General features: G+C 44.8%; 1 long non-coding RNA gene across 1 annotated transcript; it reads right to left on the bottom strand.

The window, feature by feature from the left end:
- Positions 1–1,365: 1,365 nt before the first annotated feature.
- On the bottom strand, positions 1,366–24,321 carry LOC111097863. The gene is made up of 3 exons (XR_005365251.1): positions 24,194–24,321; positions 18,790–18,854; positions 1,366–1,503 (listed from the first exon to the last, which is right to left on the bottom strand). It is a non-coding gene; the product is annotated as an uncharacterized LOC111097863 (long non-coding RNA).
- Between the last annotated feature and the right edge of the window lie 564 nt (positions 24,322–24,885).

Here is a 24,885-nt window from a genome sequence, read left to right as displayed (position 1 = left end):
ATTATTCAGCCGTGAGAAAGGAGGAAATATTGCCATTTGTGACAACATGGATGGACCTGGAGGGTATTATGCTAAATGAGGTAAGCCAGACAGAGAAAGACAAATACTCCGTGGTATCACTTACATGTGGGATCAACCAACCTTTTTCTTTTACAGATGAAGAAACTAAAATTCTGAGAAATTCCTGACCATACGAACTTAGAACTGAAAGATACTTTTAGCATCATTAAATCTACCTTCCCCGTAGGACAGATAGGCTGAGGCGCAGAGAAACGAGGTGAGTTATGGCACTGAACACTGAAGTCTACAGAGAAAAGAAGTCGTGGATATTGGTGTTGAAAAAACTTTTAGGTACTCAGCCCATACTGTAAATCTATTAAAACTGACTCACTCATTTTGGATGAGGTAAGTGTTGACATTAGACAATTTGGTGGGCAGCATTTATTTTCCTATTTATTAAAATGTCAGAAAGAGTACCAATAGCACCTCCTAAAAGGCTTGCAGGTGGTGGTCTTCCAAACATAATCCTCAGTCCTTGAAGAGCAGAAAAACTCTAATATTCTAGCCTCATGATAAAAATCAGGCTGAGATGAGTATATTCAGGATATCAAAGCAGGGATAGTTCATGAAAAAAAATCTATAAAAAGACAGACGTGTGTGTGTGTGTCTACATATGTGTGTGTATAAACATATACATTTATAAAATACATTTATAGAATAAATTTATAAAATATATGGAAAGTCACATTTAAAAGCCACAGAATATTAAACTAGAAAAAGACTTCAAAGAAATTCGCTCTTTGAACAAATTCACCAATGCTCCTCGGTAATTTACTTCTTCTCAAGCCACATTTTGTATATGTCCCAGTGGAAGACAATATTGCCTCTGAGATTTTAAAGGGAGCACGCAGAAATCCAGATGTATTTACACGCTTTTGGTTCACGGTCATATTAACGCAAGAACATAGTGACCGTTATTTTGACGCAGTAAGACTCTTGTCTCTCATTACAAACCACAAACCGATCTTGCAAGCTCCGGCCTGGCACGCCGGGTCGGCTCAGTCGGTTCTGGTCTCACTGGCTGTGCACACGCTTTTGTCTGTGTTCCTCACACACAGGGAAGTGGAAAATTGAGACCGGCCCCCGAATAGCTCAAGCCTCAAATTAACATTTGCCCAGTGATCTGGATATTTGGATTGTAATAGAATAATTCCCAATTTGCCCCAATTCTCCACCTCGCCCTGGCCCACGGAGAACATAAAACAAACGGATTTTATGTAGGGGCCTTTATCAGAAGAAAGGGTTCTGGGACGTGATTGTATCTACGTCATAGTTCAGCCCAAGGCAGGGAAGCAGTACCTGCATTTAAATCACTCCTCAGGGTGACGTCTCAGCAGATGAGCTGCGTCCTCCACTCTGGCTCTCCGTGAAATCTCCCAAATGACATGTTGGCATTTTCACGTGGCAGGAAAATAGGAGCTGAAGTCAAGAAAACCGCAACATCTGGAACGGGAGAAAAAGATTTCACTGGAAAGAACTTGACAAACTCTGAAAACAAAGTTCTAGACTTTACTAATTTATTTTGGCTGCAAAGCCGAGCTCAATGCAAAGCTCAAAGAGGATTTGTCCGAGGCTCCTTTCAAAGAAGTAAAAAGCCAACCCGCACTAAAATTAATGCGTCGACTGCATAAACAGTCAAGATAGTTATCTGATACCGAGGGAATAGAGCCACACTAGGCCTTTTTGTTATTTATGGGATTATTATTGGAGGAAACAGAAGCAATTAGATATCCCCCTGCCTTCAGAGCAGGGGAAGGAAAAAAGGTGTCAAACATAGTTTTTCAATTTGGTCTCTTGATCATTTCGTTCTCGCTACATCTTAAAATCCAAATATACATACGCCCCCAGTGCCCCACTCACTGGCCTCTCAGCTGTTCCTCTGACTATTTCTCCTCGATCCTTTGAAAACGCCGTGCATTTTGAATGATGTATGGAAAGACTTAAAAATACCTTAAGAAATGCAAGCTGCATCCTTAAAAACAAAATGCATTTTTAAAAATTGTATGTCTACGTATCTGCGCGTATGTGTTGCAGAAAACAGGAACAGAAGCTTCCAGATCATTTGTACCGTAGAAAACACTTGCCCTTCTTGGGTCTGCCCAGCCTTTGAAGCCATTGTCTGGAAGATTCCCCACAGTGTGAGGCTCTTCAGGAGTCAGGACGTGCGTGTCCCTTGGTGCTGGCGACACACGTCCCAGTCAGGTGTCCGGATGGGCCCGAGGGACGCAGAATCGGGCCCGGCAGGGAGGTCCTCAGCGTGGGGGGCGCAGCCGGGCGTGCGGGTGGGCGGCCAGGGCCCAGGCTGTGACTTCGCCCGCCTGTTTCCCAGGCCGGTTCCCCAGATGCCCCATGGCCTCCCGGGGGCTCCCCAGTTCAGTACATTCTCCTCTGCTCAGATCAAGCACAGAAGGCTTTTGTCGCTTGCTTAGGGTCCAGACGGACACCTTTACAATTCCTTTACTGAGAAGTAACCCCCCAAAATACTTAACACATGATGCTCCAGCCTTTCTTCTGTGGATGATGCTCCATTTGCCAGGTGAGTGCCGAGCTGTTGACAGGCCGTTCCGAGAGCAGCAAGACAGGCTGCCTTGCCCTCGCTGTGCACACAGGGAGCTGGCTCCCCACTTTTTCCAGAGGTGCACGGGCGTACTCGTGACTTTCCTTAGCTTTTAGCTAAGGCGACCGACCGATGGTACGAAAATCTGCAGAGTAAGCCCTAGGGCCCCTGAGGTGTGTGATCTGGATTTCAGTAATCATGTGAATCGTTAGGATTTCTTTTTTTTTTTTTTAAGATTTTTATTTATTTATTCATGAGAAACACAGAGAGAGAGAGAGAGAGAGCACAGCAGAGACACAGGCAGAGGGAGAAGCAGGCTCCGTGCAGGGAGCCCCACGTGGGACTCGATCCCGGGTCTCCAGGATCACGCCCTGGGCCAAAGGCAGGTGCTCAACCGCTGAGCCACCCGGACTGCCCTTGTTAGGATTTCTTTTCTAAGTGCTTGCGAGGTATCAGGGTCTTTACCGAGTGCCCCTCACCCCCCCGAGCTTGGCACCCGTGTTCCTCCTGAAACCCTTACGTGACAGTTACCAGTTCCCTGAATCCTCACAATGTTCCACGGGGTGGACGTTGTCATCACTCCCGTTTCACGGATGAGTAGACCAAGGCTCAGAACTAGCCAATGAGCAGAAAGGGCCAGCCCCAGATCTTACACCCGTGTTGGCTGACCCCAGACGCTTCTGTCCTAGCCGGATCACACCTCTGCCCCGGGCGTGGCTGGTCTGGCCGTGGTCATTCCTACGCTGGCTCGGTCCCGCTGCCCGCGATTGGCTAGTCAGGAGCGGGGTATTTAGGGCAGGCTGCACGGTGCAGGGCACTGTTTCAACGCGAATAGGTGATGAAGGCACGACTCCTTTCATTCCAGGCTCGACCATAAAAGTAATATGCCTTTAGAGAGTGTATGATCGTGTACACAGCATTTTAATACGGATCATCTCACTTAATGTCATGAAGAGACTAGAGAGTAATTACAAGGAATAATGCCAAAATATGCAAAGTAACCCGGGGCTTAGAGAAAAAGTGAAGACGGAGGCGGTGAGGTTAATGAGGGTGAGCTTCTTCTAAGGGCAGATGGGTGTCTAGAAATTTCCTGGAGGTAATCCTGGTGCTCGATGGCGAAGGAGAGGTAGCGGGAGTTTCCCCACTGGCAGGTCTGTATCGAGTTCGGCGGGGAACAGTTTTGAATCTGAGACGACGGTGGCCTTGGCTTTCCCTGGTTCTGTTCAGTTGGCATCACGTGCGAGGACCGGTTCCGCAGGAGCGCGGAGTCGATGCTCCTAACACCCACCCCCTGAATCTACAAAACGGCCCTTATGCGAAGTCCTATTACCGGCTGATGGTGAGCCCACGACGGACACAACGGTGCTGTCCTTGTCCCCAAGGGGTCTTCTGTTGGGGGACAAATAGATAAGCTTGAAAGAACCAGGGGGAGCCGAGGTACTTGGGCGGTTCTGGCTCCAAAGCAGGCTTCGTGGGGGAAGGGTGATAAAGAACCCTTTCTGGGGCCCAGAGTAACAAGACCTCCTTGGAAGGACACATGTTCTAGCAAACTTGGGGCTCTCAGGTCAGTTATGATAAGGTTTCCTTGGATGTACGTAAACAGAATGTCAGACGAGGTTGAAAATCATTGCCAGAGAGCCTAACGCGTCCATAATTTTAAAAAGTACAATCCGAGTGTAATTGGCTTGCATCAGAATGAAGGAATTTCATCCTCAAATGGAGAAGGCAAAATGCTGGCCTTGTCCTTTGTCTTCCCACCACCCCCCCCCAGATTGCTTTCTTTCCTTCCACACAATTAACCCCGAGGGACTGAGAGCAATCAGGTGGCTGTAAGAGTAACCAGACTTCCCTCCCTCCTCGCCTCAATGAGCTCGTATTTTCTTCATAAATATATTTGAAGGTTAGGCTTTTTTTTTTTTTTTTTTTTTTTTGAGATTTGAGCCAAGATGAAAGGACACCAGGGTGGCAGAAGGTGCCTCTGGGGAGGTGGGCAGGTGTTGGCTGCAAAGGGCCGCCCTCCAGAGGGCGACTCGCCGTGCTCTTCTCTTGCCCCGCCAGCGGTCTCCTCCTCCGGTGACCAAGCAGCCAGGAAGCACAGGACCCTTTGGAGGATTGAGCCAGGGGCCAAATCTGAGTATCCCGTTTGAGTTGGACACAGGCTAAGATGCTCTCCGGGGAAACACTTGGCCATAATGATGGTTTTGTCAGGAACTTGCTGGTGCTGGGCGAACCAAATACCGGGACGCTGGCTCTGAAGCCTTGGAGCACCTGGTGGAAGGGGCATCATGCTGAGGCCAAGTCCCTGGTGAGTGGCTCCACGTGGCAAAAGCGTGTCTTTCCCAATCACGGTCTCCCCCTGCAGCTCCGGGCCCCAGAGTTAGCCAACTAGGAGGTGCTGCTCATTAGAGGGAATTGGCTTCGTCCCCCTTGTTACAGTGCCATGTCTGTCCTATGTCCCTTGCAGAGGCAGGCGGGTGAAGGCTCCACATACCTCCCTGTCCAAAGGGGGGACACCCTGGGGAGAAAGTGCTGCCCTGGGGCCCCGGCTCCAGAACACAGAAGGTGGGACACGTGATAACCAGACTCCAGATATTCGGTGAGAAGCAGAAATGAGCTGCTGGTGTTGTCCGTGTCCTCTGGGAGCCTGCTCGATGCAGCCCTGAGAGCTGACTATAAGGCCTGGTTCCTAGGTCCACCTAACATCCAACCTGAGGACCAGTAAGGAGATGCTTCCTCTGTGGCGGCTGCTGCTCTGTGTCCCTGCCCAACCTTTGAGGACCGACCCCTGTCACCCACCACGCTCTGTAAGATTCTTCTCCTCCTCTGAGATCACAGAGCACTTGTCTGATCACTCAGATAACAAGCATCTTGTGTGGCAATATATTGTCTCTCCATCTCCCCAGCCCTTCAAAACCGAAGTCACTTTCTCAGGCACAGCAAGATCTAGCAACGAGGTTACCACAGTTCCATCACTGTGATTTTTGTAATATCCAATTACTGCCCAGAGTATCGATTGGTTGATACTTTTATTTTAGTTTTCTTTACTATAGATTTGTTGTTTTTTTTTAAAGATTTTTTATTTATTAGAGGGAGAGAGTGCACGCACAAACATGAGCAGGGGTAAGGGCAGAGGGAGCAGCAGAGTCCCCACTGAGCAGGGAGCCCAATGTGGGACTTGATGCCAGGATCCCGGGATCATGGCCTGAGCCAGACGCTCAACCACTGAGCCACCCGGTGCCCCATATTTAAATATTTTTTTTAAAAAAGAGAACTTGATATCTCCACTAACAATATTTTCAAAAGTATGCTATTGAAACTTTCTCTAGCACACATTCAAGTAAATTACTGTAAATTATAAATGTTTCTGTTTCATCTAAAACCATCCCCTATAGCGCTGTTACTGTATCATTCCCTTACCCATCCATTTGGTGTTTATTGAATATCTGCTATGTGTAAGGGATGGTTCTAGGTATGGGGGAGTCAAGGATTACAACAGTGAATAAAAGAGATCGAAATCCCAGTTCCCGTTGAGTTCCAGTTGGGGAGAGTGATGGAGAACAAAAGGAATTAAGTAAAAATATATAGTGCGTCGGACAGTGACAAGATTTTGGAGCAGAACAAGGCAAGAGAAGGGGACAGGGAGCACTGGGCTTGGCTGGGGGAAGTGGCTTTGAAATTTTAACTAAGGTGGTCAGATGAGGCCTAGGATTTGAGCAAAGACTTGAAGATAGAGGGGGAAAGCCATTCTAGGAAAGGAGATTTCCAGCAAGTACCCAGAGGTGCTACAATGCTGGGATGTTTGAGAAACAGCAAGGAGACTAGTGCTCTGGCCTTGGAAGCACCAGAGTGGCTAAAGTAGGGCCATAGCCATTTGGCACACACGGGTTCTTACCGTGTCTCTACTATCCTCTTGAGTGTCTTTGGACAAGTTAGTTAATCTCTCAATAATGTAGCATCTTAAATTGGAATAAGAAAGAAAATGCATGTAAAGTGACTAGTTTAGTATCCTCTATGTAGTAGGGGTTTGGTAAATTATGGTTGTTACTGTACACAGTAAGCACTTAATAAACACACAATGACTGATATGGTGGCTATAGTGCTTTGATCTTCAAAATTATCATGACTCTTGCTTTTTATTCAGACTGTAAGAGTTAATGAATAATATGTGTAGCATTGTGCTACACAGATTTCAAGTGAAATATGACTTGGTCTCTGGCTTTCAGAAAACTCTATTCAGTTGGGGAGAAGAAGGAGGAGAAGAAGGAGGAGGAGGAGAAGAAAAGAAGAAGAAGAAGGAGGAGAAGGAGAAGGAGAAGAAAAAGGAGGAGAGAGGGATGAAGAGGTAAGAGAAAAAGAAGAAGAAGAAAACCATGGAGGGGAGAAGTCCCCGCTCCATTCTGCTTCTTCTTTTCCCCTTCTTCCCAGGGACCCCCCTAAGGACTCCGCTATTTTCTTCTGGCTTGCTAAGACTCCTCCACCTCCGGTCTCCTTCTTCGTCGCCGCTTCTGCGATTCTCCTTCTCACTCACCCCTGGCGTCGTCTTTCTTCCCCATCCTCCTCCGCCGCCTCCTCTCGCCCCCACCCTCTCCTCCTCCCCTCCCCTCCTTTCCTGCTTGCTCCCCCTTCGTCGTTTCGTCCCCTTCGTCTGGCCGCGGCGCCTCCGTCCCTCCCCCCTCCTGCTTCTCTCCTCCTCCCCCTCCTCCTCCTTTCTTCGGAGCCTTCCGCCGTCTCCCTTTTCCTCCCTCCCGCCTCCGCCTCTTCCCTCCGCCTCCTCCGCCTTCCTCCCCCGCTCGATGGAGGAGGAGAAGGAGAAGGAGGAGGAGGAAAAGGAGAAGGAGGAGGAGGAGGAAAAGAAAAAGGAGGAGAAGGAAGAGAAGAAGGAGGAGGAAGAGAGGAAGAAAGGATAGATATTAATACTGTTCACAAATTACCCAGTTTTCCTTTCAGGTAAAGGAAGGGGTTTCATTTCCCTGGCCCTTTGGAGTTAGGTGTTCACGTGACTCGCTCTGCCCATGACATGTCCACGCCAGTCATGTGTATGAGGGCCTGGGAGAGGCCTAAAGCACCAGTGCATAATTTGCCCCAAAGTTGAGATGGGGTCTCATCACCCCGGGTCTTCGGGTGATTATAAGAAGCTAAGCTTCCTTACCAACCCATGCTGGACGTGCGGCATGAGCGAGAAATAAACTTGTGTCAACCACTGAGACTGGCAGTCCTTTGTTACTCTAGTTGAAGGTACCCTATCCTGACTGAGACCGTACGTGGATCAATCAGAGATCCCAGTCCAGGGCTGACGCCATTATCACTGTACCAGTGGCAACGTGGTGACATCAGGGTAACACGCGAGGGAGGGTAAGAGTGATGGAAAGGGATACATAGATCCTCACTGTGTCCAGGAAACGTTGAAAAGTGCCAAATATATTGTGGTTTGATGGAAAAATGTTTTTCAACCAACACGTACATTTACTGAACTGCCGTTTATGTTTGATGTTTGACCAACTGAAAGTCTGTGGAAATTTTCCGGATAATTACAAGTGGATCCAAAAACATTTCTATTACTCTAGCATACATCGTTTCTATTTCTTGAGCTTCACCAGCATGCGCCTTCATTGATTTTGTAAATTAGTACTTGTGTCTCCGTTGCAGTCCAAAAAAGGATTAGAGTGGTTTAAGGCTGAAAACACTGATACAGGAAGACTAGAAACCTGCGACCTAAGAGAATATAGACATGCTGTGTATTACTAATGGGAAAAAAAAAAGGTTTTGAGATATGTCTGTCTAAAATGGAAAGTTTGTTTGCTTTCAAATGTTTGTGCTAGCCAAATTCAGGATCCAAGGGTCACACTTTCTCGAAATAGGAATTTTTTTAAAAAATTATCTATATATTTTAGAGAGTTGAGGGGCGGTGGCGGGGGGGGGGGCAGTGGGACAGAAGAAGGAGAGAGAATCCCAAGCAGACTCCATGCTGGGCATGGAGCCCGACATGGGACTTGATCCCAAGGACCCTGAGATCTTGACCTGAACCAAAGCCAAGAGCCAGAAACTTAACCGTCTATGCCACCCAGGCACCCCAATGAATAGGAATTTAAGAAACCATCCATGGACCACGGGTTCATGGCCCAATGAGAATCCATTTGTCCCTCGATTACTGAGCCCTTCATTACCAGTAAATTTTTTGTCTCACTCTAACACTCAATTTAAATGCCCTTCTTTTCCCGACTCAACCTGTCATCACACACTGTGGGAGAGGGACGCAATGTTCCCATTAACCACCCACGGGACTAATGATGTCCCTGTAGAGAATTTTCATTTTGCGGCATTCGTTTCAAACAGGGACATGAAGACACTTTTCTCATGGTGCCTCTATTCTTTCAGACCTGAATAAAACTGCCCAAATCTGTGTTTCCCTAAACACATTGAATAGCTCTTAAAAGAGGAGGTAGGTGGGGATCCCACTTTACAAAGACAAAACAATGTTAAGGCATTTATTTTCAATTTCACCAAAACATAAAACAAAACAAAACAAAAAAAAAAAGCAAAACAAAAGCGTAATTCCCTTCAGAAGCCAAACTTGATTTTTTTAAAAAGATTTATTTATTTATTTGAGAGAGAGCGAGCATGAGCAAAACATGAGCGAGAGGAGGGGCAGAGGGAGAAGCAGACTCCCTGCTAAGTAGGGCTGGATCCCAGGACCCCGGGATCACTACCCAAGTTGAAGGCAGTCGATTAACCCATTGGGCCACCCAGGTGCCCCTCTGAACTTGATTTCTGAAAATGTGAAGTTTTTATAGAATGTTACTTTATTTTAAAAAATTAAAAGATTTTATTAATTTGAGAGTGTGTGTGCACGAGAGAGAGACAGAGAGAAAGAATAAGCATGGGGAGGGGCAGAGGAAGAGGGAGAAGCAGGCTCCCCACTGAGCAGGGAGCCCGACTGTGGGACTCAATCCCAGGACCCTGGGATCACTACCTGAGTTTAACCCACTGAACCCCCAGGCACCCCTAGAAAGTCACTTTATTTATTTTTTTTAAGATTTTATTTATTTATTCATGAGACACACACACACAGAGAGAGAGAGAGGGGCAGAGACACAGGCAGAGGGAGAAGCAAGCTCCATACAGGGAGCCTGATGCGGGACTCGATCCCGGGACTCCAGGATCACACACCCTGGGCCAAAGGCAAGTGCTAAACCTCTGAGCCACCCAGGGATCCCCTAGAAAGTCACTTTAAATTCAGCATGGCCAAAATAGTCTAAACATGGTACCAAATTCATCTTAAAGCACATTGCAACCTATTTCCCTATTAACCTTCAGTAATATTCCTGTTTGTTTGGATTCAGCCAAGTGAGTGTTGATGTCTTTCCTTTTTCAAATAATCTTTTTTTTTTTTTTTCCATTGAATTGCCAGCAGGTGATAGAATCAATCACGGACAGCCTTTTTACATCCTCTCATCTTTCCTCTTTTCACACTGTCCCCATCTGCCATCCTTTAACCGCTCTGAAGCTCCATACCAAAATCTTTTTGATCCTACAGGTGAAATCTGCTTTTGATTATAGGACGCTAGTGGAGAAGATGGCCACGATGAGGTTCCCCAAACTGGAAAAGTCAAGGAAAAGAGGGTGGGGGTGAACCGTGCAGCCTAAATGGGGATTGTCCTCTCCGTGGTGGCCCTACCTGGACGCAGCCCGGCTCGGGGAGCAATCCTGCTATTTCCCCAGAGCGCTTCTGGGCCTGCTGTTCGGACACAGTTGCCCTGCCTTTCCCGGCCAAGGGAGGCTGCTACTGTGCCCGCGGGGCTCCCAGACTCCTCTGCTTCTCTCTACCCACTGGCTCATCTAACCCCTGAGGATCCAGATCTCTCCTGCCACGCCTCGGGCTTCTCAGGTGCCACCGACCACAGCCTAGCTTCGGCCTGGGCTCAGCATCGGGGAGAGCAGCCCTGGCCTGTCTGCGTCAACTTGTCTAAGCCTCTTCTGGTATCGGGCACTGCTGCCTCTGGGAAGGGCCCTGGGGGCCCATCGGAGAAGCTGGATGATTCACCCTGAAGTATCAGCGGACTTGGGTGACTCCTCAGGAGGCCTCGGTGCTGGTGGCACAGCAGAGAAGGCAGTGAGAGGACCGGAGGGCCTTGGCTGCAGCGGTGGGCCTCAGACCTGCTCGGCCCCGCTCCTGTCCACCCCGTGCATCGCCTTCAGCTCTCTTTTCTTCCCTCTGGACCATTAAAGAGTCTTCTAGTGGACTTCCATTGTTCAGAATCATCATGCCCAAGTGGCTACAGAGGAACAAGAAAAAGAGCAAACCAACAAAACAAGTTCCTGTATTTCCTGAAATTTTCCCCCAAGCTTATGAAATGACTGAAATGTGGGAAAAAAAAAATCTATTTGATCTGAAAATCAGAAATGTCTCTGTCATCTTGTATTTTAACATTGAAATTGCTTGGTATGCCCTTCACACCTTTCTTTGTTGTTTGTTGTTTGTTTTGTTTCCGTAGTAGCAAAATCATAGCTCAACCGGGGCCTGGCTCAGCTATGAAACGGCCGAGCACCGTGCTCTTCTGGTGGCCCATGTAGCCATGTGGAGGGCCCAGGTTAACTGAAGTTGGGGAAAATGGAAATGTTGACATTTCTTTAAACAATAAAAATTACAAGTGATTGCCAAAGTGCCATGAGCTGACATTTACGGAGATTGTTCGCCGATTATATATATGAAATATCATAAGTAATTAGCTCGTGGCAATTACCTGCCCCTCATTATTTTGCTTTTAGAATATTTTTAAAGCTTAGGTTACTAAAATTTCAAATAATCCTGGGTTGTGCTGTCATGGGTCTTTATCCAAATGAATCGTGGTCTCTTGTAAACAGTCCTATGATCTGATTTCCATTGGGACAGGAGTTGTAAAAGGCCAGGGATTTTCGATGGATTTACACATATACTGTTTCAGTGAAGTTACCAAGGTTGACTTTACAGCCCTTTTCCTTGGAGTCTCAAATACACTTGCCACCCAGTCTCTTTCTACCACATTCGAGGGAATGGGTGATGAAAGGGGCTCGAGGTGGGGGTGGGAGAGGTCTGCCTCCATGAAATGTCCAACTGGAATTCCTTCTGCAGACGGTGGTCTCAGTTAACTAGCTCGGTGGCATTTATTGCTGGAAAGCTGACTCTGAAAGATACTTCAACATGGAGCCAGGCGTTGGAGGAGTTTTCTTTCGGAAAGCCTCATTCTGCTGATACTTTCATGCGAGGAAGAGATGCCTGGGAGGAAAGCCGGCGACTGGAATTTGGACTTTCCAAGAGGCCACTGGAGGAGATCAGGCTGGATCCTCCGACTTGCTTTCTCCCCACTTCCCGAACACAAGGAGAGGTGGACTGGCTTTCCCAAGATTTGCTCAGCTCAGGCTGGAATCATTACAAACAAATATTAACGGCACTCCATTACTGGCTACGTTTTCAATGAAGTTTAAATAGTCTGAGTTATGATGATTAGCGAGAAATGTATGGATAATAAAGGTAAATGAGATTCATATTTAATCCCCAATTCTGAACGACTGGTTTGATTGTCTCGTTCACTTGGCAAACAATTTCATTCCTAAATGTTATTTAAGCCACAGACAGAATTTCTTTAACATGGCAGAAAGGAAGGGATTAAAATATGAGATAGAGGCAGCACTTACCTTGGACTGATTAATAGACTCAGGCTGGTCCCCTGCTGCCATGCTTAAAAGCATCAAGACCTGCTCTGCAATCCCAGCCTATATATATTGATACTCACTGGGTGCCAGGAAAACCACTCTGATTAGTCATACTAAACCACCACTTAAGTCGTGTGCATGCCGTGGACCTACACTCTCCTTAATCAAGCCATAAATTTGGGGACTCTCCGAAGCAGGCACCCCCTCCCCGAAGGAGGGATGGGGGCATTTCGGTTCACCGGAGGGGCTCTCTCTCTCTCATCCTTAACTTGCCATTCTCTCCCAAACCCATTGGCTGTCTGGCTCGAATCATAGAGCAATTGGAATAAAAAATCTGTAATTTCATGCATATGGTCTGATGAGGCCAATGACTCGGACTAAATAAATTACCTTTGCGTCGGTAGCAGAAAGGGAGAGGAAGGCTGGGGGCTTCCCCATTTATCTGAAGCTTTCCTTAAGTTCTGTTGAAGTCACAGACTAGTGGGACCACTACTTATTACTCAGAGCCAGAAAGGTTGACCGTGGTTTTCTAGAAAACCGTATGAGTGCTATGAGGTCTAATTCCTATCTTAAGGGAACTTCCAAATAATCTCATTTGTATTTACTGAGGCATAGCCTTCAAAGGGCTATCGGAAGAAAATGCCTTTTGAAAAATTTCCTTGGAGCTTGCCTTTCCATTTAGCCTCTAATCTTTAAAGGAGAACAAGTAAGCGAGCTAGCTTTTTCAACCTCCCCACCCCCTCTCCTGTTTCTTGCCATGAAATTTTCCCATCGAGCGTCTTTCTCTCCCACTTGGCATCTCTGAGAACAAAACATCAACTCTGAGTAACTGTGACGCGCAGAGAGAGCTTTGAACTCGCTCCTAGTATGGGAAACTGGGAGGACTATAAAGTGTTCCCTAACTCCATGGTCGAAAATGACAACATTCTTTAAAACTCCGCATGAAATTCAATCTAATTCTTCCTTTCTCCGATTACAGGATCCTTGGTGTAAAATATTACATTTTTTAGCAACGGTGCAAAGTTAATCTATCATAGTGCACCTCCAGGTGAGATTTATTACAGATTGCTTTCCGAAAATGGTGAGCTCTCTCTCCCTGCATATGTGGGACGTATTCATCTCGTTATTATCCAGTTGAAAAATACCCAGTGTACGCAACGCCTGAGAAGTACGAGTGGGCAAGCCTACAGAATATGACACTTATGCTAATCTGCGCCCTGCTGTGGAAAAACATACACAAGGATTCCATTACCACATTCATTAGGCTGCCGCACACTCCATCCTGAATAGGGATTATGAACCACAATAGACTGAAAGCGGTGGATTGAGCCCACTTAGCCAAATTGCTCTGACATTGGCCAAATATGTTGGCACCGGGAAGATCATCAGCTCAGACTTTGCAGAGGATGTTACTCGTTGAGAGTTTGTCCTTCCCTGTGACTGTCACATCACTCAGCCCGTGGCGTATGTCGTTAGCTCAGATGGTGAAAGCTGGCGCCCACAATGTATTTATGATTGGAATCTGGAAGGACTGTTTGCAAGGTGCTACCCAGCTCTTTTCATGCACCTGTTGTGCGGTGCCTCTGACCCTCCCCATCCACACTTCTTTCCTGATTACATTCAGAGAATGAGTTGTGTGGTGATAAAATTGTAGAGCTGGAAGAGAAATTAGAATCAGACGAAAATGCCAGTTTGGCACTCAGCTTGCCTGCGTCTCCTCTCTGGTTTCCTGGGCTACTGGATGGACTTGCCACCTATCAGCCTGACCTTTTTATTTTATTTATTTATTTTATTTTAATTCTTTTTGCGGGGGCAGGAATATTTGCCACTGGTGTTGCTAAAAATATTTTAAATAATGTCCGAAGCAATAAAGAAAGGAAGACAAGCTGCTGCTCAGGAGATGTTCGGGAATCTGGCTACGCAGGCAGAGGGGAAGGGGGTGAATCACGCCCTGTGGATACCACCTAGAAGACGGTAGTAAAAACCCTCTGTGTGAAACGGGTTGTCAGCCCGAGGTTCTAGGAAACCGTGGTCTAGGCTTTTCCTCTTCGGTTCGGGAGTTCAGCAGGAAGTTGTGAGTTGTTATACCCAACACTTTGATTTACATCATTGATGCGTCTCTGAAAAGCTGCAGATAAATCAAATTTTGTTTTTGCAAACTGAATCTCAGACATGCTCCAGGGAGCTTCTTTGGGCCGAAGTAACCCTGCACTTGGTCCTGACGTGTGTGTAAAAGTGAAGGACAGGATCTCACGCTTGAAAGGCAAATAATAACTGTGGAGTTTATCATCTGTCTGTTAGGTTCACCTTATTGGGCTAAGAGTGGAGTTCCAGGAAGAATAAAATAGGAATGAGGCGGACACTTGAACAGAGGATTGTTGAACTGACATGACCACAGCTTTCTATTTTTTCCCCTCTTGAGAAAATGGAAATGTCAGAGAATCACAAGCCTCATTTTTCTTTGCATGCTGAGGTTGCGTCATGTGTTTTGGGAAGGCATAACTAACCTCTGGAGTTTTCCAAACACAGACCCCATCAATACTGGCTTATGATGCCCATAAATCCGGGGCAGGGAACACGGAAGGCACCCGGGCGCCCTGCCTGCTTCCGCAGCGGGAAGATGCTCTCGGAGAGGCTCTGGATTTTTCTCCCCCACATCATGCTCCTCAGCCCCACTTCTCGGGACCATCGTCTCCGGGCAGTCCCACCCTGGGCCTGCCAGCTCCCGGAGACACCAGGACGCATCAAACAGGTTGAGGAGGCCCTGTTTTCTTGCCAGGGGAACACGGCCCTTTGCACCGCGATTGTAATACAATCTTTCCTCTCTGGGGCTGCGAATGCTACAGTGCAAAACCGTGTTTGAAAACCTCTTTTATCATTCATCGTCTCCAGACTGAAATCATTTTTGACAACCTCTGCAGAAAACAAGCAGCTTTCTGGCTACTGGCGAGTCGATTAAAGGGAGGAAACACATGTTCACTGTCAGACGAAGCCCCTGGAGAAAGCACTGACAACCTTTTAACCCCCTTTCCCAGGGAAAGGGCCCAAATGTTTCTCTGGAACAAAATCACCACATTGTCTTATGCATCTTTTCATTTCATGTGTCTTTTCATTTCTTCCTTAGGCAAGACACGTAAAAATAATAATCCTCGGCACCTCCGTTTTTATTTTGGATGTTAACAGATCTGTTTTACACCCTACTCGGGAAGACGGGGAAGACAGTATCATTAATGAATGTCTTTTATGAACTAAGCCTTCCTTTTTTTTTTGGCCCTCTGACCACAGTTTAAAATACCAACACACCAATGAGTTCACTCACCTCATATAGTGATTCCCCAAACCCAGCCAAGAAGCCACAGGAGTGAAATCGTCTGAACAGTAGGAAGGCCCGACTAGCTGACATTACTAACAAGCTGAGCGGCAAGACTGGGCTGTGGGAACTTCGGCGCCTCTCAAGATCCCGAGCCCAACGTTACTTATGCATATGTTGTCAAGCAGACACATTTCCACAGTACGGAACGAGGAGCAAGGGCGGGAGAGGAAGGTTCTACACACAACGGAACGAGAACGTCAGGTGTGTGGGCTTGCTTCGTAGGAAAAAAAGAAAGGTAATAACTTTTAAAACGCCAGCTGTAATCATCACAATTACAGAACCATCTAGCTCTCAGTTCCTTAACCTATAACCTCAGTATGTTTTACCTCAGTATTGCTGGCCCAAGTGGTTTGGTCTATTATGAGAAAATGATCCTCCTCACCCCCTCCCTCCTCAAGACTGCATACTTGCTTTTAAGACCCAAAAGGCAGGGTGGGAGGTGGGGGTGGAGGGACGAGCTTTAAAGTTATTGTCTGTCTGGCTGGGAGAGGTGGCCTTGTGTGGACTGCCTAGAGCAGAGGAGGTCTCAAATGAAAAGAGGCGAGAGGAACAGCTCCACCCACGTGAACTGGTACGTGGCAGCTTGTGTTCCCCATATTCTACTGGTGCTCTTTGTTTTTTTGTTTGTTTTTTATTGCTTATAAGTTGATTTTTATTTTTTTTATTAAAGTGAAATTTGCATAACATTAATGTTCTGTTTATTTTTATTTATTTTTAAAATTGACGTTTTAGGGTGAAGAATTAACAGTGTTGCATAACCACCACCTCTATCTGGTTCCAAAACATTGTCATTACCCCAAAATAAAATTTTGTACCCATTTAGCAGTTAATCCTCATTTCCTCTTCTCCCCAGCCTTTGGCAATCACCAATCCACTATTTCTATGGATATTTCATGTATATAAAATCATACAAAGGCTAAAAAAATTAAAAATAAATAAATAAATAAATAAATAAATATGTATATTTCTGGATATTTCATGTATATAAAATCATACAAAGGCTAAAAAAATTAAAAATAAATAAATAAATAAATAAATAAATAAATATGTATATTTCTGGATATTTCATGTATATAAAATCATACAAAGGCTAAAAAAATTAAAAATAAATAAATAAATAAATAAATAAATAAATAAATAAATAAAATCATACAAGAGTGCCTGGGTGGCTCAGTCAGTTGAGCATCCCATTCTTGATTTTGGCTCAGATCATGATCTTGGGGGCCTGGGATCCAGCCCCGAGTCAGGCTCTGCTCTCAGCGGGGAGGAGGAGTCTGCTTGAGATTCTCCCTCTCGCTCTGCTCTTCCCTCTGCACAGCGCTCTCTCTCTCTCAAATCAATAAATCAATCTTTAAAAATAAATAAATAAAATCATACATCATGTAACAACAGTCTGTGCCTGGCTTTTAAAATTTACTATAATGGTTTTTGAGGTTCATCCACCTTGTAGCTTGTATCAGTGCTTCATTTCTTTTTATAGCTGAATTAATATTCCATTGTATGTATATACCCATAATCCATTTATCCCTTCATCTTTTAGGAACATTTGAGTTGGCAATTGTTGGCTGCTATGAAAATTCACGTACAAGTATTTGTTTGAGAACAAATTGAAAACAGGCGTATTCAGTTCTTTGGGTGACACACCTAAGTGTATGTAGAATTGCTATGCCAATATGGTAATTCCATGTTTTCTTTCTGATGAACTGCCCACCTGTTTTCCACAACAGCTGAACCATTTTACATTCCCACCAGCAATGCACAATTTCCCTATATTCTCACCAACACTTATTTTTTTCTTTTCTCTTTCTTTATTACAGGTATCCTAGAGGGTGTGAATATCACAGGGTTTTGACTTGCATTTTCCTAATGACTAATGATGTTGAGCATCTTTTCATATGTGTTGGCCATTGGTATATCTTCTTTACAGAAAGGTTCCAGTGCTTTGCCTATTTTTGAATAGAGTTGTTTGTCTTTTTTATTGTTGAGTTGTAAGAGTTATATGTACTTACATATTCTGGATATTAGACCCTTATCAGATACTTGATTTGTCTATATTTTCTTGCATACTGTGGTTTTCTTTCCACTTTCTTGATAGTCTTTTGATGCACAACATTCTTAATTTTAAGTAAGTCCAATTTATTTATTTTTGCTACCACTTTGGAAAAGTCATATTTAAGGATCCACTGACATATCCAAGGTCATGAAAATTTACTTCTATGATTTCTTCTAAGGATTTGACAGTGTTTAGCTCTTCTATTTAGATCTTTGATCCCTTTTGAGTTGAATTTTGTGTATGATCTGACAAATCAGGGGTCCACCTTTATCTTATTGCATGTGGATATCTAGCTGTCTCAACATTTGTAGCTGAAAAATATATTTCCCTATTAAATGGTTTGGCACTTTTGTTGAAAAATCAACTGGCCACAGACATACAGCCTCAATTCTATTCCATCAGTCTATATCTCTATCCTTATGCCAGTGCCACACTTTTTTGACCACCATCACTTTGTGATAGGTTTTGAATTGGGGAAATAGGAGTCCTCAAACTCCTACTCACTCCCTTGATGAGCCCACCATAATGAGCCTATAATTCAAGCCCAGACCTTTTACTGTTTTTCTACTTCCCGGCAGGGTCTTTAGACCTAAAACTTGGACATATCTCCAAATATGTTGCCTTTATTATATCATTTAAAAAATGTCCTTGGCCCTTTAAATTTTACAACCAGCCAAAACTTCCTCATTAGAGATATTTTTCTGTTCTAATTCTAAAGTGATATTTGTCAAGGAGTAGCTTTAAAGCAGTTGACTTTCTGTTATTTGAAAAATATACACCCTGATCTTTTTCTATCACTACATTCAGGTTGCTTTCCTGAATAGCTTCAAAGAAACACTAGAGCCTGCAAAAATATTGATGGCTGTTTGGAGAATGAACTATGTTGTAATATTTTTACCATATTACTATTTTCCACTCTCCCTACTGTCAGACAAATTGGGTAAATCTCAGTTTCTATGCTGAGCTCAATAAAAACTTCACACCAAATCCTGTAGGAAATGTGACATACATACGCTTCTGTGTTCTGGGTTTCCAAGTGACTTTGCATGGACATACCTGAAGCGGATCTTGTTTTTGTTTCTGTCAGGTCATTTGTGTCTCCAGGCTTCCCATATTCCCACCTAGAGAGGCAATGAGGACCAACATTTCATCTCTCATATGTTGATGATGTATGAAATTACTCATAAAGGGTAAAGCATCTTCCATAGTAAAAAAAAAAAATCAGCCTTAAAATACAAGTATAAAACACTACCTGAGTGAAGTAGTGTGTTGGCTTTCAGAGAAAAAAAGAATACCTTAGACCACCACACAGAATATTCCAGGAGGAATATTTTATAGGAGGGAGTAACATTACATCATCCAATCCTTAGTTTTATTTGTGAAAAGGGGCCCAGAGAACTGGTCTATCCTGTGCCCTTCCATAACTGCTGTTATCTGGTTAGCAGACAACGTTCTCAATGAGAGACAGATCAAACACAAAGATAAGTTCAGAGGGGGCACTGAAGAATTCAAATCCCTACAGGTAGTTCAAATCCCTGCAGAGGGATGGCTGATTTAAACCCTAGTAGAAGTTTGCCTGGGAACAGCTGTGCATGGTGAAGGGGGGACTCCCCAGCTGTGAGCACAGGGTCAGCACATGGGAGGATTTGGACCCAGTTTCCAAACTCGGTGATTTTGAGTGAGGGACAGGTGGCTGACGCTTCTTTTGATTCTTTTCAGAAACACCATCTCAGGGAGTAAAAGTTTGATAAGGTGGCAAACGTTGGAAGGAAAACTAAAGTGATAAGGAAGGCCTTCCTAATGGCACGCTTGGTCTTCTGCTGAACTTGTTTCTTCTCCCTAGCTTCTTAAAAAATAAAATGTCATTTTTATGCTAGTATAACAATGGCCATTTGTTAAGTACTTACTCTGTGCTTAAAATTGTGATTGGAAAAACAAACAAACAAAACAAAAACAAAAATAAAAATAAAAAAATAAAATTGTGATTGGCTCTTTATAACTATTATAAAAAACTATGATGGTATATTAATGCCCATCCTACAGCTGAGAAAACTAAGGCACAAAGGGTTAAGACTGTTGCTTGAGAAAGCACAGCTGAAACATGGCAGAGCCATTTGTGGACTAATATAAGACATGTTCATGGTAGAAAAAAATGGAAAGCAGAGAAAAAATATAAAGATGAAAATAAAAATCAACTACAATCCCACCATCCTTAGATAACCCAGATTATCTCCTTCGACCAAGGTACACATGCTTTGAGTTCCAAAAGGTCTAAGTGGCAGCAAGCCATTGCATGTGGCGGTCCCACTGTAATGCCTGTGAGTCTGTGTTGTTTGGTTCCTTTTTGACCCTTCTCATCTTTTTCTGTTCCCCAAATTTCTTTCTTCCTTCTGCATTTCCTACCCCTCACTCGCAGTTGTGCTTCTCTGTGTCTTGCCTCTTTAAAGCGGAACGTGGAAGGAGGGTTTCCAGTGGGTGGCAGGAGAGGCGTTCGCTCCTTCCCTCCAGAGTGCCCCAGAGCTCTCCAACAACCCCAGCCACAGTCCCCGTGCTCCCCGCCTGGGCTCGTCTCTCCGCAAAGGACGTGGAGGCTGCACGAGCTGCACTGACAGGGCTGTGCATGCATGTTTACGAGCAACAGGCGGTGGAAGTAAACACAGCCAAACCATCTTTCATCCATAGCACATATTATTGATTTTTCTCTAATTAAAACAGTCACAACAGTCATTGTTGTCATGCCTACGTTTCTCATCTTTTATATTTTAAATAGGAACCAGCTTGCTTGGTAAAAACCCAGCAATTCTCTTTCTTTCATCCATCTCCCTTCCTCCCAGGCGAAGGCCACCTCCTCTTAAAGGGTCTTTTTGGGTCTTTAGTACTTTTATGATATGAAGAGCTCCACTCTTGTCAATCCCCATTAAATCTTTAGGCCGTAGGCTTCCTCAACAAAGCAAAGGGTGAACTGTGGGCCCTGGCACGGAAGCCCCTTCCCAATCACCGGAACTGGGCGCTCGAGGCATCTGTTTCTGTGATTCCTCCTGGTTGACTGTCATTCGTGTTAACAGCTGGACTTGCAATATGGGAGATTTCTTCATCAGCAGGACTGCCACAGGCTTTGCCCCATCAGCCCTCTGTCCTCTGGTGGCTCAAAGAGAGCCAGAGGCAATGAGGGAGGATGGGCAGGGGAGCAGTTGGTCTCCAGCTCCTTTGGGGGAATAAATGGCCCTGGGTGGGGACTCCGGAAAGGCATGTGACCTCAGATCTTTATAGGAGACTGGAAATGATGGACATCTGGAGCTCTGGGTCGGGCACCAAAGACAAGAATGTTAAAAAGAAACGAATTTCCTGTTTGATGCATAAACAAATAGGGAGAGTCCCTGAGGAATGGATTTATCTGCTTGTAAAGGCTTCTTGGTGGTTTGGCAGAGTGGAGAGCACACCAGGAGCAGAGCACCACCCTCCCTGCATCTGCCACTGACTTTGTGGCCTTAGACAGATACTGAACACTTATGGTTTTCCGTTTTCTGCTCTGTGAGAGAACAAGATGCACCTGTGGGCAGTTCCCAGTATTCCATGGAGTACTTAGACGATGGAGGAAAGGAAGCAAGGAGACAGAGGGTCCTGGATCCTATAATCCGCAACCGTTTTATGTATAATTTCTAGGCCAGGGCTATGTACTGGTGAATAAGGGAGATAACATCCAAATTTAAAGAGTTTACAGCCTAGTGACAGAGATACACAATAGACAGATAAATATGTCCTGTGATGTCAGGAAGTAGTAAGTGATACGCAGAAAGAGAGAACTGTTTTAAGACTGGTTGTCCCTAAGAGCTGGGTATTTGGAGCTATCTCTGGGGGATGCAGAGCTCACAGTAAGTCCTATTACGTGTCCTCTATTTTCATACTAGCACCCGGCATTCTTACACATTAAAGACAGACTTGAGAGCAAAACTGCAGCGTATGAAGATCACACGCAGGATGGTCACATATAATTAGAGGAGGGGACCTGGCCCATCCGCTTTGCCTTGGGGATCAGAGGAAAAGGAGAGAGAATGATCTCAGGCGGAAGGTACAAGAGCTTCGGGTGTCAGCATATAGATGGCTCTCCTTTTTATTAAGGACTGTCTTTCCGAGCCACGGCCTCATATGGGGTCCCCTAGGCAACTGCCCATATTCTACAACTGTCTATCATGAAAGGATTATATAAACAGAGTTTAATAAGCTCAGATCAAATCCATGAATTTGAGTAGAAATATTCAGGAGACAAACTACGTTGAAGACTGAAAGTGACTTTAATCCCTTCCAATCTTCATTTCTCAGCTGACGACCCCGAAGATGCAGAGTTGGAGGAGCAAAGCCACGACCGTAGAGTTGCGTGGCCATGTCAGAGCTGGGCCACTCCGGGCCTGGGCTGCTGAGATTATCCACACCGCTCGGCTATGGTCCTGGCTACTGGCTTACAAACCCGTTACACAAATACTTAGAATCAAAGTGTTTTCCTCGGTGACTGGTCTGCTTAATTATCCAACAAAAATCAGTGACTGTTCACCCAGGCTTGGATCTCTAATACTCTCTTAATTTAATTCTCTTCTGGTTATTCTCATCTGGACTGTTTGTTCCTCTTTACGATAGAATCTAAATTATACATTCAGACCCATCTCATGAGTCGGACTGGGATCTGAGGCATCGAAGAATGACTTGGCACTCACCTGGTAAAACTGGACTACAAAGATTATCCATTTAAACAATGCAGATTTAAAAAATGCCTCTGGATGAATCACCCACAGCAGATAGCCATGATTTCAACTCTTCAGTTTATGGAGTCGAACCTTTTAAATATGCAAAACAAGCCCTGTTGAGCTAATCTGTGCTTGGAAGTTTCCCAATTCTCTCTCCAACTGAAAAGGAGGGATATGGATCTGCAGGAGGAAGTGAAGACCTACTGTAAGAGATTACACGGACTGCTGGGTTTAAATTCAGAAAACAATCCCTTCTGTGTTGATGGTGCTTTATGCTTTAGAAATACTGTATGGTCTCTTCAGTCTTCAGAAGACCGTAAGGATATTTCTACGGTATAAGCAGTACGTAGAAATGCAAGAAATGTGATCATATATGCAAGAGACACAAGAGACTGAAGCCTACAAATATAAGATTTTTACTTTTGGAAATGACCTCATAACCTGTTTAATTAAACCATTCCAACCTCAGCAGTAACAGTGCTTGTTTTACGGTATCTTTGAGAGCTGTAGATCCCTCATTTGTACATGAGTGTCTTCAAGATGGTTGTTCAGGATCCCACAAAGCTGTTTATTTCATTTAAAAAATTGTTCAAGTTGTTAGATTAAAAAAATTGAGTTCAAATGCACCCCTTTATGGCTTTTATCCATTGGTCCTGACTCAGAGATCGGGTGTTATGCACGGTAATAATACTAGCCACCGCACAGGAAGTGTTTTCGGTGCGTCAAGTCTTGCAAGCATTACTTCCAGTCCTTGGGACCTCTTTCAAGACAAAGATTATCTTCCAGTTTAAAAAAAAAAAAAAAAACAAAGAAACAAATAACTGGAGAGATAATTAAGTGTGAAAAGACCCAGGATTAGCTAGCATCTGAACTGAGGTCTGTTTTCCTCTGCTAGAACACATTACCCAAATTAAGTCTAGTATTTGAAGATAATTTGGGAAATCCTGTCAACATCTCTGTCCCAAGTTGGACAAACTACCCCTTTGGTATACATTTTTGGTGGGTAATCAGAAAAATGCACACATGTGCGTAGCTCTAAAATACGCACCTTAGTTCATGTCTGCGTATTCTAGGTTAATAGCCCATGACTATCCCTCCAATCATTCTTCACCAATGTGAGTTGCTGTCATGGTCAATGGTGCTCCAGAGCTGTCCTACTTTGTCACTGTCCCTTATTTCACGTGGCACCCAGAACCGAGCACATTGCACGTCAGCCCACTGGATGGGAAAGAATTCCGAATCAGCACAACCACTCCTGCTGTTCCACACCCTGCTCTCATGAGCTCACCAATGCTAAATGGCTTGAGCAAGGTCATCTGCAATTCATGGTTCCTGCGAGACTCAGCCTTTGATATCAGTTCTAGGGCTTTTCCCTCTAAGGAGACAAAGTTCACACCTGGCTAATAAGGTTCCTTCTCAAGTCACACCCAGAGTTGTGCAGACATTTTTTTTTTGAACACAGTAGAAACTGTTTTGCTTTATATGCTTCCCTGGTACTGCAGGAGACAGAAGCCTATAGTAAACAAGCCCCCATGGGATCTCTGGCTAGCAAGGAGGTCCACATGCTTATGGAAGCATGTTTCCACTTAGTCTCACCACTTTCGTTCTCTCAAGAAAGACCTTGTCGGTCTCTGTACTTTTTCACATCACGTACAGGAGAGCCAGGCTTAAGAGAGTAGGGGTAGACTTAACAGACAGTAATACCTCCCCACACAACTTACCTGTTTTTTGATTTCCATAAAATGAATCCAAAATTTTGCAATAAATTCTGAAGGCTGGGATCCTATCTCTCTTGTGTGGCCGAATTTTCTCGGGTTGGCTAGAGTCTTAACTTAAGATGGATCCCACTGAGATGGTTTTGCTCAGCTCTGTGCTGCTTACCTGTATAGGGGAAAAGAAAGGATCAGTAAGGAGATGGAGGCCATGGGTGATACACAGAGACAACAGCGCCGTTGGTCTCATGCAAGAGTTCAGTTGAGGCAGATGTCACTTCCTCTTCCTTGAAACTCCCTTCGGGGACACCTGGGTGGCTCAGCGGTTGGCACAGGGCGTGATCCCAGATCAGGTGATCGAGTCCTACATCAGGCTCCCTGTGAGGAGCCTGCTTTTCTCTCTGCCTGTGTCTCTGACTCTCTTTCTTGCTCTCAAATAAATAAATCTTAAAAAAAAAAAAAACTCTCTTTGCTTGGCTCTCAATAAAACACTCTTGATTTTCCCTCTATTTCACTGGATTTCCTTTCTTGCTTTCCATAATTAGTTTCTCCTGTTACTCCCAACCTTTCCCTGTTTGGAGTGCCCCAGGGTTTAGTCCTTGGTCCTCTCCTCTCCTCTCCTCTTCCTCTTCTCTCTCTCTCTCTCTCTCTCTCTCTCTCTCTCCTTACTCCCTTGGGAATTTCTTCCAGTCTCATGGTTT

This window comes from Canis lupus, chromosome 10, assembly GCF_011100685.1.
Source record: "Canis lupus familiaris isolate Mischka breed German Shepherd chromosome 10, alternate assembly UU_Cfam_GSD_1.0, whole genome shotgun sequence".
Classification (NCBI taxonomy): domain Eukaryota; kingdom Metazoa; phylum Chordata; class Mammalia; order Carnivora; family Canidae; genus Canis; species Canis lupus.
This window is presented reverse-complemented; position numbering and strand designations above follow the sequence as displayed.